The 19656-nt window shown below is 38.8% G+C and overlaps 1 protein-coding gene and 1 long non-coding RNA gene across 2 annotated transcripts in view; both read right to left on the bottom strand.

Moving 5' to 3' along the window:
• The window catches only part of LOC134298835 (uncharacterized), a 483127-nt gene that overhangs the window by 274795 nt on the left and 188676 nt on the right, over window positions 1-19656 (bottom strand). The gene's annotated exons all lie outside the window — the stretch shown is intronic.
• On the bottom strand, window positions 381-16692 carry LOC107983602 (uncharacterized). The gene is made up of 5 exons (XR_001730957.2): window positions 13365-16692; window positions 12697-12855; window positions 8777-8856; window positions 3431-3518; window positions 381-1965 (listed from the first exon to the last, which is right to left on the bottom strand). It is a non-coding gene; the product is annotated as an uncharacterized LOC107983602 (long non-coding RNA).

Below are 19656 nucleotides of genomic sequence, written 5' to 3'. Positions count from 1 at the left end.
ATAAGGTAAAGGTAAAGGTTTTCCTTGACATTAAGTCTAGTTGTGCCCGACTCTGGGGGTTGATGCTCATCTCCATTTCTGAGCCAAAGAGCCAGCGTTGTCCATAGACACCTCCAAGGTCATGTGGCTGTCATGACTGCATAGAGTGCCATTACCTTCCAGCCAGAGTGGTACCTATTGATCTACTCACATTTACATGTTTTTGAAATGCTAAGTTGGCAGAAGCTGGGGCTAACAGCGAGAGCTCACCCTGCTCCCCAGATTCGAACCACTACCCTTTTGGTCAGCAAGTTCAGCAGCTCAGCGATTTAACCCGCTACATTACAATAAAATAATTTAAAGACAAATTGTGGTGGCCAGCTCAGGCTGACCATATTAACAGGCATGACAGGACAGCAAATTTGTATTTATTTATAAAATTATGAAGAATGAGAATGTTTTAACAACCTGAAATTAGAACTTTTCATGTGTTTTTCTGACTTAAAATAACTTAACTGAACCCAGATACTCATAACTTTACTTTATGGTGGTAGAACGTGTGATTTACTTGAATACCTCAGATCTCAAGTATTGTAGCTCCATACTTTCTGTGGTAAGGAAATAACCCACATCTCCTTTATTGCAGCTTCAGAAGCAGCTTCCCCCAAATTACCCACCCTGAATATTTTTAGTAGGTCTCTGAAAGCAACACTTCTGAGAACCAAATCAAAGGGTCCAACTCAAGCTGACATTTGACTGCTCAGTCATGGGTATTTTATTATGAGCTCATTGCATACTTGAAGACTCTTTTTTTAAAAGCAGATTGTATAGTTTCTCTCAATCAAGAAATAAAATCAATGTAATTTTTTTTTAAAAAAACAACAACAACAAGGATTTCCAGACACAACGGGAACGTCATTTCATAGAACATGAAGATGTGGTTAGTATGTGAGTTACACAACATAACAAAAGTTAGATATGTGTCTACAAGCCTCATTGAACAGAAGCTATCTATACAGTTCAATGCTTAAGCAGTAATGTAGGCAAAAGAAAATTTTACATATGGGAAGTGGAAATTCCAAAACATGTAAATAGAACATACTCAATTTTTTTGTTTGTCTTGCAAAGCTGACTTCTTCCCTCTTGTCCTCAAAATGTATTCTGCTTTTCTTATTCAAAGGCAGAGAGGAAACTACTAGCACCTGAATTTAACCAGCTTCTCTCTGGCTTCTGAACTGATATCAGGCCTTTTCCAAATGCTTTCAAACACCTCTTTGCAATATTGATGGCCATGAACATGGCATATTCTTACCATAGTCTATGCTCCCACAAAATCATACCATGGGTTACCAACAGCTGAATGGGGATTTGAACCTGCATTCTAGTGTATGGTGTTGCTTACATGGAGGAGTTACTACCAAAGGATTATGCCAATGGATTTGCAGAGTTGGCCTATTATGAGAAGACATGATGCATTAGAAAAGACAATAATACTTGGCAAAGAAGGAGATTGCACTATAAGTGGATTGATGCAATGAAGAAAAACAGGGTCCTGAGTTTATAAGACCTGAGCAGGGCTGTTGATGAAAAGGCGATTTGCAAGTCTCCCATTCATAAAATCACTGTAAATTGAAGTGGATTCAACAGCAGTTAACAACAATGACAATGTGGCAGGTTGAGTGAACATGCCAGGTCAAAGAGAAAGCTTGTAAAAGGAGCAATCTTTAGGAATAATCCAATAACTTCACTGTCACTTGACCCAGATTTCAAGTTCAGCATCCCTACAACCTACAATGGGATGTGGGAGTGAGAGCAGATCTTACAGAATTCTGTGGGACACGTCAGATTGCAATCAACATGAGAGGAAATTGCAGAAGAAGCAGGACCCCAAGATCTGCAAAGTAACATGGAGGAGGATCCGGAAGAAGGCTCTTCACAGAATTTGGAAGGACCTGCTTTGCAAAAAAGGAAAAAAGAAAAAGAAACCTGCAGGGGAGATCAAGGGGGGAGTAAAATGATTAGAAATATGTTAAATGTGGTATAAATCACACTATCTATGTTAATTAGGACAATTTGAAAGAATTAAAGGAAAATGGAGTCTGGGTGGCTGAGCTGAAAACTTTCATAGTTTGTTAAAGAATGTTTAAGGAAGCAGGGGAGGGGAGGGTGAAAATTTGGAAATGCAGGAATCAGATGAACAAGGAGAGACAGGGAGGATCTCTCCCAAGCTTAAAGTCTTCGCCTTACAGGGGGGACGTGGGAACCACGTAAGTATAAATAAAGAGAACTTCCATAAACATAAAATGAAGTGTGCTTTTGAGAACTATGGCTAGTATTAAATTGATATCTTTAAATAAAAACAGACTGGCTTCAAATTTTAAAAAAATAAAACTAGAGAGACAAGCTAGGGCAGAAGGGGCTCATATTTTATGCCTTCAGGAAATGCACAGGGCCAGATCAGAAAACCCTTTGAACTCTAACTTGTGGATGCCAGTAGATGAAGCTGAAGGGACCAAAAAAGTGAGAGGAACTGCAATTTTAATGAAAAAAAATTACATGCAGAGATTCTGGACCAAATCAAAGATATATATTTTAAAAGCTAAAATAGATAATTAAAAAAATTACAGTAGCAAATATCTATTCTCCAAACAAAGGTTAGATACAATTCTTGAGAAAAATTATGAGGGTACTCCAAACTTCCTTTGAGGGAGAAACTATCTTAATAGGGGATTTTAACTGGGATATAAGCCAACATAACACATTTAAAATAGGCAGGTGGGGATTAAGATATGCATTTGAAATAGCCAATAAAAAGGCTAACCCCCACATACTATTCAAACAGACATAAAAATACAGTACATACATATAGATTTTATAATTATTAGGGAATCAAATGAATTAAAGATTAAAAAACATACAGACATATGGTATCTGGATTTCGGACCATGCCCCAATACAAATCGAGATAGAAATTAATTCAGAATAGAGGGATAAAATTTGGAGATATAAAAGCTTAATTTTAGCAAGGAAGGAGGATAAGGAATACATAATAAAACAAAAACAAAACAATTTTAACAAAAACAGAAGCTCAACTCCAGTGAGCACAATACAGGATACAGCTAAAGCGGTAATAAAAGGTCACCGTATCTTGTTAGAAAAAATTAAGAAAAGGAGAATATCTTAGGGAGAGGAAAAGAAAAATTAAAGAACGGAAAACCTTACAAAGTCTACAACAGGTTAAATTCAATATATAAACCCAAGATCAATTAAGAAAAATGAAGAAACAATGAGAAGAATTAGATTTTTATACAACGCGGAAGAGGGACAAATTAGTAAAAAACAAATTCCAAAGATCCAATATAAATTCAATGAAGAGGTTAGTAAAATGTTGAAGAAATAGTTGGGAAAAACAGAGGATCAAGGCCGTCAAAATGCTAGATAATAAACTCACATGTAATTCGGCACAAATAAGGAAACCTTTTGCTTCATTCTATCAAGGACTGTACAGAGAAGTCCATAAGGGTCGATTAGATGAAACACTACATTCAAAAATAAGAGAGGAAGAGAAACAGTGATTAAACTCTGAGATTTCAATTGAAGAAATAAAGGAAGTAATAAAAAATTAAAGAAAACCAAATCTCCAATAATAGATTAATATACAGAGGAATTCTATAAGGAATTCACAGAAATACTGAGCCCTGAGTTGCATATTTTATTCAATAAGATATTAGAAGGAGAGAAAGGACCTGATACCTAGAGGAAAACGGAAATCACAGTCATCCTGAAAATGCAGAAAGATCAGAGGGAGACAGGTTCTTACAGGCCAATTAGCCTATTAAAACAGGACTATAAAATATTTGCAAAAATTTTAGCCAATAGATTAGAAAAAGTATAGCCTTAATTAATAAAAAAAACAAATCAATATGGATTTGTTAAAGGTAGATATATTGGGGATCTAATTAGAAATATACTGAATATAAGGGAGCATAAATGTTAGTCACCCCGAGTCCCTTGGGGGAGATGGAGGCGGGATACAAAAATAAAGTTGTTGTTATTGTTGTTGTTGTTGTTGTTGTTGTTGTTGTTAACTATTTGGCTAATATTTAGCCTAATCTGCACCTGTGTTCCATCCCAGTTACAAGGCTATAGAATGCTTAAACTCCATTAGCTTTAAAGGGACTTAGAAGTTCAATTTCAATTAATAACCATAAAGATCAGCATGTATGGACAATCATTTTGGTGTTCACAGTGCTGTAATAACTCTGTAAAGGAGTCCTGTATGTGTTCCTCTACAGTGAAAGGGAGTGGGAACTTGAGGCTGGGAAAGGGGGATCTCATAGAACAGCCTTGCCTTAACTTTGTAGCCTTTTGAAACTGTAGTCTAGCACATTTTAGGAGTATCAAGTTTGGGGGATCTTGACTTCCAAGAAACCTCCAAGAAGCAGGAGTGATTACAGGGTATATGTGTGTGTGTCTTCACACATGTTCTAGGTTTTTCAGGAGATTCTCTGGTATGCTTCTCCCTGAAATTACCATAAAAAGGATACTGTCTAGGGATTTTCTAACATGACTCTATGGCAACTTCCAATAGAAGTTATTCACTTCAGTTGGTTTTGTTATTATCCATCTATCCTCACTGGCAAGAGCCTGAAGATCTGTGAAATGGCACAAGACCACTTCAGGGTAGGCCTACACACCAGAGTAGTGTTCAATGTGTAGCAAAATCAAAATTTGCTTTTGGAATTAAACATTTCCCAGTATTTTTGAGCTGTGGCTGGTTGAAGCGGCAGATTTGAAGTCCATGCATGTGGCGGCTTGGCTGTACTTGAACTATATAGTGTCCCAGTCCCTCCATCTAGATCAGAGGTTTCCAACCTTTGATCCTCCGAGTGTTTGAGACATAAACTTCCAGAAGGTCTAGCCAGCTTAGCCAATTGTCAGGAATTCTGGGAGCTGAAGTCCAGAACACCTGGAGAACCAAAAGTTGGAGACCACTGCTCTAGATGGAATCACCATATAGTAACAGCTCAATTAATGAGTGACTCGTTGCAAAGCACTTGTAAAATCCTGAACTGTGTTGGTATTGGTGTCCTAGATGGCAGAATGTGATCAGGTTATATAACTTAAATAAAGATCATTTTCTTGCAAACTGCTCAGAAAATACTAGAAAGAGTATTGATGCAATCAGTTCAGGTGAAGGCCTAGAGAACAGTTGTGAGAAAAACTGTAAAGGAACAGCACTAGAATGACTCAACAGTCATGACTCCTCACTTGCAGACCTGACTCAAAATCTGGACAGAATGAAGCCACCCAGGGCATGTGTGACACATTCTTGACTATTATTACATTTATGTATATCCTTTCTCCGTCTACAAAAAAAAGACTCATAGCAGCTTACAGTAAAACCAAATGAAATACAATTTAAAACCTAAAAATATACCTAAAACAGAAGTAAATATTAATAGTATTAAAAAGTAAATAGTTAAAGTCCTCAAGAACTGATTAACAGCATGTCCATAGTTAAGACCTTAAGGAAATGACTGAGGAAGTAGTTTCCTGGTAACGCCCACAGTGCTCTTTATCCTGTTTGCACTGTGAATGAGTTATTGGAAGATAGATCCTCTCTCACACACCTCTTAAAGACTTCTGCCCTTAGGGGAACAACCCTGCCCCACTGGTAACCAGGAAGTAATATTCATCTCCCCACTTGGTCAACTTTTAAAAACCTTTTAAAAGGAGAAAGCACCATCTTGTTCTTTACATTAGGCAACAAAATGTCTCAGTCCAGCCTAGATTGTACTAAACTTCCTCCATAAACTTTGATAAATTCTAAGGATGCAGTGCTCACCCTCCCTTTGAAACACATCATTGGAAGTTCATTGTGATCTTGTCAGTTTATTTGTAAATATATACCCTGTTTCCCAGAAAATAAAACATACTCCTAAAATAAGCTGTAGCAGGATTTCTAAGCATTTGCACAATATAAGCCATATCCCGAAAATAAGACATAGTGATATGTGGAATACTGGCATGGAGCGGTAAAGAAGATAGGCAGCCCTTGTCATCTGCCCCATCATGACAGCTGTTATCTCAGAGGTGACTGGAGAGGTGTGGGCAGCCCCATCAACAAGGGATAAAATCATTGACAGTGTTGTTGCCAATGTACTCCGAGCAGGTTACATGGATAAGAGCTGCTCATTTAATGAGAGCTCTATTGCTCGACATGAAAGATTGGGGCCAATGGTTCTAAAAAAATGGAGTCGCAAGAAATTCAGGATGGAATTTTGGGTATGGAGAGTTATGACGATGTTCCAGAGGAAGATGACTTAACTATATTTGAATAAATATAGATTGTTGTACCATATACTTAATAAAAAATAAGACATCCCCTGAAAATAAGCCATCGTGTGTCTTCTTGAGGAAAAATAAAGACAGTGTCTTATTTTTGGGGAAACATGGTAGACTGGACATGGGTTGAGGACAAACAGTGTAAATACCCCTTTCTTAAATCTTCATAGAAGAGTAAACCCACCACACTTAAAAAGTGCTTCCTGGAGTTGGAAGACAGCTTCTCCCCTTGTATTTCCCCAGAATTTGCCAACTTTGGCCAATACCAAGGCATATGCACAGACCTATGTTACATCATCTATAGCTGGAGGGTGGGGAGATATGTTTTTACAGAAATAGCTCTCATCTTTCAAAGATGTCTCTTGCTATCTCCTAGTCCGTTGACTTGTAATTTTCCTAACAAAATATGTACCTGGTAATTTGCCATTCTGGTCATTAGGGAGGTCTTCAGCAGGCCTGCAGGCTCCATTAACCCTTCCCTCTCTCAACTCCCAAACATAATGCTGTGGCACCAAATGCTCTGGAAACTCACTGGACACGGCCTTATATATTTCACAGGGCTACTTTGGCAATACAGGGGAAGAGTTAGAGACAGTGGGAGCTGAAGTCCAAAAAATAACTTTTCCAAGTTATTGTAAAAAAATTGTGACAGTCAACAAAATAGTTACATTAATTATATTGCCCAGGGGTCCATTCACATTCCCCAGTTAATGAACGATGATTCCCCTTTAGCTGCTGTGGCCACATCCAATGCGATCCTGAGATCTGCAGCTTAGGGAAGGGACCTTTGAGTTCTAGTAGCCCACCAAGCTGCAAACTTTAGAGTGTTGTTATGGTACTTAAAATCACAGTGGTATAATAATAAGTTCCTGGTCTCTGACTTGGACTCATCTCTTTGTCCAAAAGTTATTTTACATTTGTTATCAGGCCTTGCTCTTGCTCCCAGTTACCCTCATGAAAAAATGAGCACATTAGGTCTTCTTTCCTCTGCCACACTTGAGTTGCATGTACCAGGAAAAAGCAAGAGTAGATATTTCTGCCAAGAACATTCAATCAGACCTTTATCTGAAACTCCCCCAACTGAAACCAAAACTGGAAAAAACATCTTCCAAGAAAAACATCACAACATTTGCAAAAACTATCTCATAGGTAAATGAGACTAAAAACCATCTGCAGTCACCACCAATTAAAACTGCCAAGAATTGGGTTGTTAGGCCAAGAGTATCCCAGGCACTGATATTTCAGGGCTAAAAATACTTCTGTGACATCATGAAGGTGGTTCCTGGAGTTCTCACTGAGCATGATACCTTTAGCAAATCAGAAATACCAAGGCAATAATAAATGAGGAAAATATTTCAGGGCAACCCTGTAACCTATTCCCTTTTCCTGAAAAAATCAGAACAGAGCCCAATCCCTCAGATATGAAAACTCTGGCCAGAAAGCTGCCAAAGAACAATTGGTTTCCAGAAATAAAGTTTGGTGGGGAGGATACCACATCAAACTATTATCAGGCATTCCCAAACTTGGTACCTTTCAGACTACGGACTACGACTCCTACAATTGCCAGCCAGCCCTGCCTTAAGGAATCTTGTGGGGCCATTGACCTCATTTTGCATTTTAATTACATTCATGTTTTCTTTAGTATTTAATGTTAGCCAGGTTTTTTAAAAAAAAATCACAATAAATCCTTTTACTGACTGAATTTGAAACTTTGAGCCCACAAAACATGTACGTTACTACAGTTTGTTCCTACCAAAATATGATTTATCTGATAACTGAAGACTATCCAGTTAAAGTTTCTTCCATCATCCTTTACACCCCTATGTACTTTTTCCAACTGAATTAATCAAATACACTTTGCAATTCATCCTACTCTTCTTAGGTAGGTATCTGTCTCTTGTCTAATAGCCTAATTTATCATTCTGGTGAGCTGTAGTTATGAAGAGGTGACTTTGTGGATTATTCACAATTACCTCTAAATCAAATGATTAACATATCTGCAGTATAGATCAAGTAATAGCTTGACAAGCTCCTTGTCTTTCATAGCAGAGTGCTTTTGGACTCAATTTTAAAGAGCTCTTTTTGTTTACATAACAGAGATGCCAGTGAGACTGAAAGCAGTCCAAGTATGGCTAATATGCCATGTTCTAATTTTTGTCATATGGCCACAGACCATAAAGTTTAAGGCAGTGCTTATCTGTTGTCTAAAAGCATTACATGATTAACTGAATATCTACACAACATATTGACCACAAAGCAATAATAAATATAGGCCAGGAGTGGCAAAATTTGACTGCTGCCGTGTACTGACAGCAAAACAAAAACCAAAAATCTGAAGATGAACTTTAAATATTTGAACTGATATGAGATAAGAATTGTTCCCCATTTTCTCACAAACAAATTGTGCTTATTTTATTAGGAGGAAAACATGAAATTAGGCATTAGTGACCTCTCACGAATACTGGAACTTCCATTTTCTCTCCTGCCTTATAGAGATTTGCACTCAGTTTAACAGGGAACTCTGCCAATCTGAAATGAGTTAGAAAGAGAATTTGTAAGATATAAAGGTAGGAATAAGCAGTTACACTTGAACTATAGTACAGTAAATGGATAGTTTCCATGTCAGTGAATCCACTCCAGGTCTTATTCACAACAGCACAGGTACTATCCAAGGTATTGAATCCAATCCCCAGCCTAGATTTAGCACCATGGGTAGGCCTTTTAAAACCAGAGTTAATTAAAACCATTAAAACCAGAGTAAATTCTGTGCTCCACTAAGACTAGAGTTATCCATCTCCATTGACCAATAATGAATTCCAAAGCAGATACTCCACAATTATTAGAATTATTTTCTGTAACATCACCACGACTTGATTTGTGTTAGGATTAGGGGATATTTGTGTAAACAAACAATGTTGTAATCTGCAAGAGGGAAGCTTCCAAGCTTAAGAGATGGAATGTAAGTCCAGAATTCACTAAGGTGTAACCACCTTAGTTAAGTAACTACATAGGGTCTCTCATTCTGACCCTCTGCCCAGTCCCCATTTGCCAGGCAGCAGCAGCTACTGCATGTAGCAAGGTTCTGTTCTTCTGTTGATCGAGCAACAGTTGACTGATGTAAATTGAGCCCTTCCCATGATCAATTTACAATGTGACCGGTAGAAGCAGATCAACTGGAATAGAATACCATTCCTTCCCAATGCAACCTTTATTATGACTTGTCCAAGATTACTCAGTTGGTTTCTATGGCTGAGTGGTGATTCAAATCCTGTTCTCTAGAGTTATAGTCCAACATTCAAACCATTTTACTGCATTGCTTCTCTCTTAGCCTTCCTGAGACTTGATTCATTGCTATTATGCTAGTGGATGGCCACCTCTTATATCAGCAATACTGTATCCCATAGATGTAAATTAACCCCACAGATGTACAGAGATATTTGATTTCTGAAGGAAACAATACCAAAATATGACTTAATGCTATTGAACCATAGCAGTTGTAGTTTGATGAGGCACCAGCATACTTTGGCAGAGAAGGCTAAAGACCTTGTAAAACTATAACTCCCATGATACAATGACAATTAAAGTGATGTTAAACTACATTGATTCTGCAGTGTATGTGCACCCTTGGTGAGGTTTCCATTATGATAATTTATCAAAGTCAAGTTCTACCTGTAACACTAGTATAATCACTTAACATGGATCTCTTTCCTTCATTTGTTGTTATATCATACTACATCTGACTTGTAAGCATGTAGTAATCAGAACAAAACTAAATGTGACTTTTGAGATCTGTGAATAATACATGTTTCCATTATACTTTTGTCTATAGCAACCAACACAACACAGTACCATTCTGTATGAGGTTGTCTTTAGATGTGTGCTTGTTGCCCAAAAGCTCTGGAAGAGAAGAAGCAGCCTTGTGTTGGGAACCTTGTTCCTTCTGCGATACGTGCTCAACAGGAGCCTTAATGTGTCTACATCAGTTAGAAACCTAATTAAGGAAATTAGTAATGTTTGCTTTGTAGGTGGTGGTGATAGCGTTGCATCTTCTCTCAGGGTTACATCAGCTATTGTAGTCTTTTTGTTGTTGTTGTTGCTGTTCTTGATAGCAAAGAGGGTGTGTGTGCACGTATGTATATTTCAACACAAGTAGAAAGAGAACCCGGACCATTATTCCTGAGAAAAACCCTGACCCTGTCACGTTCTGGGCAAACTGATATCACTCTTTCCAAAGATGTTACAGTGATCTCTTTGTGCTCTATCAATTATTAACACATGAGGTCAATAATTAAGATGCCCTAGAATGAGTACCTATAACAGAACAACAACTTCTGTGATTTGAATTTGAAAGGATAGATACAAAGTCTTGCTTCTTTGTGACTCTGGGCCCATACATATTGAGGATCTCTTATCCTAAATTCAAAACCGGAATACTCCACAATGAGAAATTGTCCACATGGGTGATGGAGATAGTGACAACTTTGCTTACTGATTCAATGTACAAATATGTTGTTTTGCGTACAAAATTATTAAAATGTTGTTTATAAAATTACCTTCAGGCTATGTGCATAATGAAACATATATTAATTTTGTGTTCAGATTTGAATCCCATCTCCAAGATATCTCATTATGTATGGCTGTATCCTTCCCTCCTTATGCTCCCTCATGCTCCCTGAATGCTCCCTCCCTCTAGATTCTCTTACCTTTTCATTTCCTTGTAGTCTTTTTTCCCTCTCTAAATAGTACTTTGTGTTTTAGCCTTTTAATATACCTCTATATTCTATTTTCTAGCCTAGATTCAAATGATTTTGACATATAATACTTTTATGAGACTTATTCCACTCTCCTTATGCTGGTCTATGACAGTAATAAAGACTCATTGTCGTTGTTGTATATATAAAATATACATTAATTTTGTGTTCAGGCTTGAGTCCCATCTCCAAGATATCTCATTATGTATCTGTATGTGCAAATATAGGTACTCCAAAATCCTAAAAAATTGAAATCCAAACCACTTCTGGTTTCAAACATTTTGAATAAGGAAACTCAACCTGCATTTCGGATGGAACAGGATTCTGTAGATATGTAACTGGAATGTTACTTATATGATTTCATTAGTTTTTACCACCATTAATTCTGATATCAAGAGGAAATACATCATGGACCTTTGTTCATTCTATCAACACCATGTGCAGAAAAAGATCCAGGTGTACCTCCAACAGTTTCCCTAAAAACATGCTGTTACATTTAGTGCCTCTAAATGCATCTCCACCCATTTTTCCTTTTCTCTCGTTTGAATGAAAACTTCACCAAAAAAAGGTTGAAAAGTGCCATCATGATTTCACTTCCCCTCCACCCCATCTATGTTTTGCATTTCAGAGACCCATATCTACACAAACTGCAAAATCCAAGGCCAGTCCAGAATAGCAATACTCCAGCCATGCCCCAGAGGTTCCTACACTGCCCACTTCCACCCCACTGCTGTGGTGGGATGGTGTCCAGATGGACTGCTGGACAGCCATCCTTACCTTTGCTCTCCTTTGTCACCACAGCCGGCTACAGAGCTCCCGAGAACCTATAATCATTGCTGAGCTTTTTTGTTTTTGCTAATGTCAGTACCCAATGATGGCCACAAGCTCTCTGAAGCTCTAGGACCAGCTGCTGTGGTAGCAAAGACCAATTTTGTGGCCACAAACTGGTCTTTTGAATTCCTTGTGCTCTTTCTTATACCATGATTTTGATAACTATAGCAAGATATCTGGGGTTTCCTGACTGCTGTTCTCTGAAGAAGGCATACATTGGAATCCTGTTGGTGACATAAACCGGAGTAATATCAAATTATGCCTCTATATGTCTTTCTAAGGTAATTGTGGAAGGGGTTTTCATTACTTCCTTTGTGATATGCTTTGTCTGGAAGGTGGTAACATTACTGTCCAGGACCTTAGGAGGGCCCCTAGTAGCTCCTGAGGTGTGTCTTTATCACCATGTCTCCAGCACTAGAAACATAATGAGACATTTTTTGGTTGCCCCAGTCCTCTCCTGGCCACTGATCTGTCTTGTTTTGGGAGGGAGTTGCAGGAAGAACACAAATCACCTGGATGAGTAGAGGAGAAAGGCAAAATCCTGTCTAGTGGAAATGTGCACTCCACCCTGACGATACAGGATGTTGAGCATAAATTTAAAGTTTAATTACTAACAACAGGCAGTCACAGATAAAAAAAGAGAAACATAATTACAAATCTCAAGAATAAAACTTGCAACAATCTCTCAAAAGAATGCGTAAGTTGTTGATTGAGAACACTGCAAAAATGGAATTCCTATATTTCTTTGTTTGTATGCTCCAAATATGATGAGATACAGAATACTTACAGGGAATTTCATTAATATAAGCTGTTATCTTGGAACAAGTCTTATTAAACAGAGTGGGGCTTCCATCTGAGTAGAGTCGCACAGGGTTGCACTGGAAGGCTTATACTATCTCCTCCCGCTATTTGGCTCGAAGGTATCCAGAATACTTGTCCTTTTAAACTGGCAAAATGAATAGGGGTCAATATTTCTTTAACTTATTTATTTGACAACTTTTCGGAACACATACTTCTTGGTTTAAAACAGTAAAATCTAATATCGACAATCTATAAAAACACAAAGCTGAAATGATTTTAAAAGAAGCCAATTCAAAACAATAGTAAAAATGCAATAAAGTTTACAGATGCAGAAGAAGCATATATAGTAAGATCTTTTCAGTCAAAAGCAGAATCAAAGAGAGATTTTACATTAAGTTAGAAACTGATAGAAAAATGCAATGGTCAAGAACCAGGCAAAGAGTTCATCTTAATGATATACTTGAAAAGGAAAAGGAAATTAACTGAAGAAAGAATCCCTTTTGTTGTCAGACTAGCAATACCTGTTACTTGGTATTGGCTTTTGATCTTTCAGGAGGAAAAAGTTCTCTGGGGTGAGAAACAAGGGAATAACATTGTTCTCAGTAGTTGACACAAACATTAGCCCTCTTAATTATTAACATGAATCTCCATTACCGTTGGTGAGGTCTGGACAGTAGGTTGGCTCAACATTGGGCCTCTGGAGATTTAAAAACAATGAAAGCTTCTGGGATTCATTTTATGCTCTCCTTCCCCTTTAAAATATTTCTCATGGCTCTTTCTTCCACCTGTCGTCCAAATAACAAAGAATGAAATGGAGGAGAGGGTGGAGAGAGAAGAATACGTTAGTCAACCAAGTTATGCCTCTTTTACTAACATTATCCAGCTCTTGATTCAGCAATTAAGAAGGGTACTCTCATAAGCACTTATCTGTTACAAATTCCCTATACCTGCCATGCTGGGTCAAAAACCCTGCCCTGTGTGAGCACAGAAGTTCCTGGGACTGGGCTGTATGGAAGAACAGGAGCCATTGTCTTCAAGGCAAATCCTCAAATTACCATATAACTCTTGAATGTCTTCAGAGTAGAAAATCTATCATAGCACAACCCACTGCAAATGGTGTATATGGTCAGGGAAAGGGGGGAAAGTGCTGTCAGAATTGGCCTACAGCTGGAGGCCTAAAGACGTAGGGGCTCAAACTGATGGAGCAGATTATTTGGGCCCCGTTGAATAATCTTGGGAAAGAAGGCACACAAGCATTTCAGGCAGCATCATTCAAAATTGCTCACTTGGTTTTCTTCACATATTGGTAACTCCCAAATATAATTCCGAGGGAGATGTAGCTCAGTTGTGGATAACCAACCAAACATCCAGAAGCAGTTCTCAAGGATAAAGGGTGATCCCTTCAGAGTGATTTAAAAAAACATAGGCATATAGGAAGCTGCCTCATAACTTTTATTTATTTATTTTGTGTCAAAAGCATTGCATAATAAATAAGTTTAAAAGTGATAAAATAAAGGAATCACAAACAGCCAAATAGTTTTAGACGAAAGATGGGCAACAGCAATTGCATTGTCCGTAGCTTTAAACAACTCCTCCTCCGTGCATGAGGCAGGGCATTGTGGGCAAGCATACATATGAGGAGTTGTTTGTTCTGCTCCACAGTCACACAAGGTGGAGGATTCCTCCAGGTAGTGCCATCTTGCCAGGTTGTCTTTTGATCTGCCCACTCCGCTTCTCAGTCTATTTAGGGATTTCCAAGTTGCCCATTTTTGGTTTGCCCCTGGAAGCAGACCCTCATGGGGGGCCATCCAGTTGGGATTGCCTGGTTTAGCTGCCCAGAGGGACACCCTTGCTGCTGCTGGGGGAACATCAAGAGGAGTGGTGGTTCTCATGAAGCTCCTCCTTGACTTGAGTCTACTGGGAGGAGGCTGATAGTCATGCAGTGGGTGGCTTTCACAAGGTTCGACCTTATTTCTCTCACAGTTAGCAGCAACTTCAGGAGGGGAAATGCCAGCTAGCTTATAGAGTTTATCAACAGGTGTGATTATTCTGCATGTTTCATTTAGTGCTATGTCCACCTGCTTCGCATGGATAGACTTGTGCCAGATAGGACAGGCATACTCAGCAGTTGAGTAAGACAAGGCCAGGGCTGATGTTCTTATTACTTGTGGGTCTGCACCCCATGCACTGCCAGTAAGTTTCCGCAGGATGTTGTTGCATGCAGCTACTATGTGCTTGGTGTTCATGCAGTGTTTCCTATATGTTAGTGTTTGATCTAAGATGACACCAAGATATTTAGGATGGAAACAGTGTTCGAGCTCTTGGCCTTCCCAGGTAACTTTCAGTTTCCTGTTGGCTTCACGGTTACATAGGTGGAAAGCACACACTTGTGTCTTGGCAGGGTTAGGCTTCAGGTGGTTCTCTTTGTAGTAGCTGGAGAGATCTTTCAAGGCATTAGTGAGTTGCTTTTCAACTGTTTCAAAATCTTTTGCTTGTGTTGTTAGGCCAAGGTCATCAGCATATATAAAGCTCTTTGTGAGTGGTGGTAGTGGCTGATCGTTTGAGATGTTAAACAAGGTCGTTGCCAGAACGCTGTCTTGGGGTAAACCATTTTTTTGCCTCCCCCATCTACTTTTCCTGCCCTGAAACTTCACATAGAAGCTGCAGTTTTCCAAGCGGTCTGGACAATTTTTGTAAAGTCAAAGTCCCAGGTGATATGGTAGACTTTATGCAGCATTTTTCTATGTTGCACCATGTCATAGCCTGCCATAAGGTCCACAAAAACTGTTCCCGTAATGCAGCCTTTCTCATAGCCTTCCTCGATATGCTCAGTCAGATGAAGAATTTGACATGTACAGTTTTTCCCTGGTCTGAAACCTGCTTGTTGTGCAATAAACTTAGGTTCGATGACAGGTCCTAATCGATTTAATAGCACCCTCTCCTATACTTTATATAGATGACATAAGAGGGAGAAAAAGCATTGCATCGCCGCATAACTTATTTATTTATTTATTTGCATCATTTATATTCCGCCCTTCTCACTCCGAAGGGGACTCAGGGCGGATCACATTACACATATTAGGCAAACATTCAATGCCTTTTTAACACAGGACAAAGACAAACAAACATAGCTCTGAGAGGGCCTCGAACTTATGACCTCCTGGTCAGTGACTCATTGCTCTCCCGTCTGTGCCACAGCCCAGTATTGTCAGCTCTGACAATAGCTCTTGGGGGTTTCACAGGCCCCTACATCTGATATTCTTTGGCGCTCTCCCATTCAACTACAAGTTGAGCACCCCAATCCAGAAATCCCAAATACTCCAAAATGTAAAATTGTGTATGAAGGGTGGGGGTTGAGATTGTAACACTTTTTCCTTCTCAGTGGTTCAATATACACAAACTTTATTTCACACACTAAATTGTGAAAAATATTGTATAAAATTACCCTCGGGCTATGTGCATAAGGTATATATGAAACAAAAATTAATTTTGTGTTGAGGCTTAGGTGTCATTTCCAAGATAGCTCATGATGTATGCATGTATATATAAAAATAGGTATTCCAAAATCCAAAAAACCTTCTGGTCCCAAGCATTTCAGGTATGGACTAATAAACCTTTATTACCAAAGCTGACAGGGAGCTCTGGTGTGGACTGGTCCATGAGGTCACGAAGAGTCGAAAACGACTGAACGAGTGAGATGATGACAAGCAAAGTTCGACCTTACATAATTTCTGAAACCAATCAAAATCAGGTCTGTTCAGTATAATAGGAGGCCAAAAGTAATTACTTGGATAAGGAATCTCAAAAATGGTAGCAGCAGCAACATTTCCATGTTGTATTGTGATATGTTGTTTTATATTTTGCTATATTGTACTGTTCTGGGCATGGCCCCATGTAAGCCGCCCCGAGTCCCCGTTGGGGAGATGGTGGCGGGGTATAAATAAAGTTTTATTATTATTATTATTATTATTATTATTATTATTATTATTTCCAAATGAATCTCCAGAATCACATTTTCATACAGTGCATCTTTTCAGACTGATTTTCAAACAGAGCTTACTCAAAAGGATTCCAAGCAAAGTCACTGTATATGTCCTGGTTAAAAGCTATGATTTTGGTAAACAAATACAAATGAAACAAAAAGTTAGAAATTTACATTGTATGATGACTTGAAATAATGTCTAATAAAGGAAACAGATGAAACGATGGATCACATACTCAGCTGCTGCAAGAAGATTGTGCAGACAGACTACAAGCAGAGACATAATACCGTTGCTCAGATAATCCATTGAAACTTGTGCCACAAATACCATCTACCTGTGACAAAGAACTGGTGGGATCACAAGCCTGAAAATGTTACAGAAAATGAACATGTCAAACTACTCTGGGACTTCCGAATTCAGACAAAGTTTGGGGCACAATACTCCTGTCCTCACAATTGTGGGAAAAAACAAAGTATGGATTGTAGGTGTTGCAATCCCAGGCGACAGCAGAATTGACCAGAAGCAACTGGAAAAGCTGACATGATATGAGGATTTAAAGATCGAACTGCAAAGACTTTGGCACAAGCCAGTAAAGGTGGTCCCAGTGGTGAACGACACACTAGGTGCAGTGCCTAAAGACCTTGGCTAGTACTTAAACACAATCAGCACTAACAAAATTACCACCTGTCAGCTGCAAAAGGCCACCCTACTCGGATCTGCATGTATTATTTGCCAATACATCACATAGTCCTAGAAACTTGGGAAATGTCTGACATGTGATCCAATACAACAGACAGTGGTCTTGTGCTGTGTACTGATCTTGTTGTGTATCAAATAATAATATTAATAATACAGTAGAGTCTCACTTATCCAACATAAACGGGCTGGCAGAACGTTGGATAAGTGAATATGTTGGATAATGAGGGATTAAGGAAAAGCCTATTACACATCAAATTAGATTATGATTTTACAAATTAAGCACCAAAACATCATGTTTAACAACAAATTTGACAGAAAAAGTAATTCAATACGCAGTAATGCTATGTAGTAATTACTGTATTTACGAATTTAGCACCAAAATATCACGATGCATTGAAAACATTGACTACAAAAATGCGTTGCATAATCCAGAACGTTGGATAAGCAAGTGTTGGATAAGTGAGACTGTAGTAATAATAATAATAATAATAATAATAATAATAATAATAATAACAGAAACAGCAACAACAGCAACAACTATTGGCATTGGTTATGCAATAATCAATTCCTCAGATTTCTTTGAAAGAGGATGTTGGAGGAGGAGTCAATTGCTGAGTCACTCCATCTGTGTCACACTCAAACTCCCACCATCCCCAACCAGCATGCTTACTTTCATTCTAGCTGATGAGCACAGCCCATGAGATCCAAGCTAGTCTTTTCAAAGCACCAAGTCTCCAAGGCCCTCTGCTCCTCTCCCAAAACACACACCTGGGGGAAATGGGTTTCTCAGCGTTTGCAGCCCCTCCTCTCCCAATAACAATACAGACTTTGTTTGCCTCCCCTTGCTGCTGTCATGTGACCTTGGAAAACACACAAAATAAATGAAACAAACTGTCACATTAGTGTGGTGTATCAGCGTAATATATCATTAAAAGTACACTTTATGGGAATTAATACCAGTGTTGTCGACCGCGCTTTAGGGGATCGGGCCCTTAAGGAGAGTCCCGATCCGGTCCTGAGAGAACGGACCTTGGCGGAGCCAATAGGAAAATATGAGCCGCAATACAACCTGAAGCCGAAATGAAGAAGGTCCGCCAAAGTTGAAGGAAAATTCCGCCAAGGAGTCTTTATTGAGCAATTCAGCTGAAGAGGACTCTAGTAGCGATCATTCAGTCTACTAGGGTACCATATAATCAAAATAAAGCCATATTTATACAAAATTTCAGTCTGACAGCCCATTGAATTTCCCGCCCCGCTCCCCCACCCATCTGATCGCTGATAGGCTAGAAGGTTGAACGAGGCGGGCTTTTGTTTCCCGCCTTGCTCTGTTGGCCCAATAGGGAGCTGCTTTTTGTCCCCACTCGAGCCAATCAGGAAGGAGAAGGCGGGAGTTATTGAAACAATGAAGTGACAGGGCAGGAAATATCGGATTAATTCCTGCTAGACCGATTTCTAAAGGGATTAATGACAGCAATCAAGGGTGTCCGGGTTCCTGTCACGTATACAGATTTTAGATATGCCTTGGGGTGTCAGAGGTGGAAGTAAGGATGGGTGGTAATGAGCCATATTTACAGGCTCTGCAGGGTGCCTTCCTGAGGTGTCCTGGTTTTTCCTTTGGATGAGATATGACAATGTTTGCCTTGGGGCGAATCACCTTTAGGTCAATACTCCGAATTCGGCGACTCAAGCCCTATATTGTCCATGCAATCTGAATTTGATTGGGTTAAGCGGTGGCAGATTATCCTTTTGTTTTTGGGAAGGGAAGCCTGGGTCATAGGAACTGGGATGGGTTCTGGGGTTCAGGTTGAGTTCAAAATATTTCCTATTTGATTTCATGACTTGACAATTATATGAAATAAAATGAAAAATAAAATAAAGTTGGAATATAAACCCTGCTGGGAAAAATACATATTTTCCGGGGATCCCAAAGAGTACAAATACATATAGGCAGACAGATAGATTTCATGGAAATAAGGGAGAATCCATAAAAGTGAGTTAAATTGCATAAAGGGGAATCATGAATGATATAAACAATTGAAAATATTTGATAAGAACGAAGTTCATAACATCTGGGGAACCCAATATGGAAATTCATAAAAGTGGAGTTTTAGCAGCATGATTTTACAATTCATGAAGTTGTTATCTTTTGCCTCAGAGTGCAGGGATAATCCACAGTAAACTCCAGTAAAAAGTCTCAATCACCTTCTACTATAAATATATGGAATATAGAACATAAAGTCTTGATTTTTGAACTATCTTTTACA

Source organism: Anolis carolinensis, chromosome 1 (assembly GCF_035594765.1).
Source record: "Anolis carolinensis isolate JA03-04 chromosome 1, rAnoCar3.1.pri, whole genome shotgun sequence".
In the NCBI taxonomy this organism is placed as follows: domain Eukaryota; kingdom Metazoa; phylum Chordata; class Lepidosauria; order Squamata; family Dactyloidae; genus Anolis; species Anolis carolinensis.
Note: the sequence above shows the minus strand (reverse complement) of the source record. Positions and strands in the feature narration are given on the sequence as shown.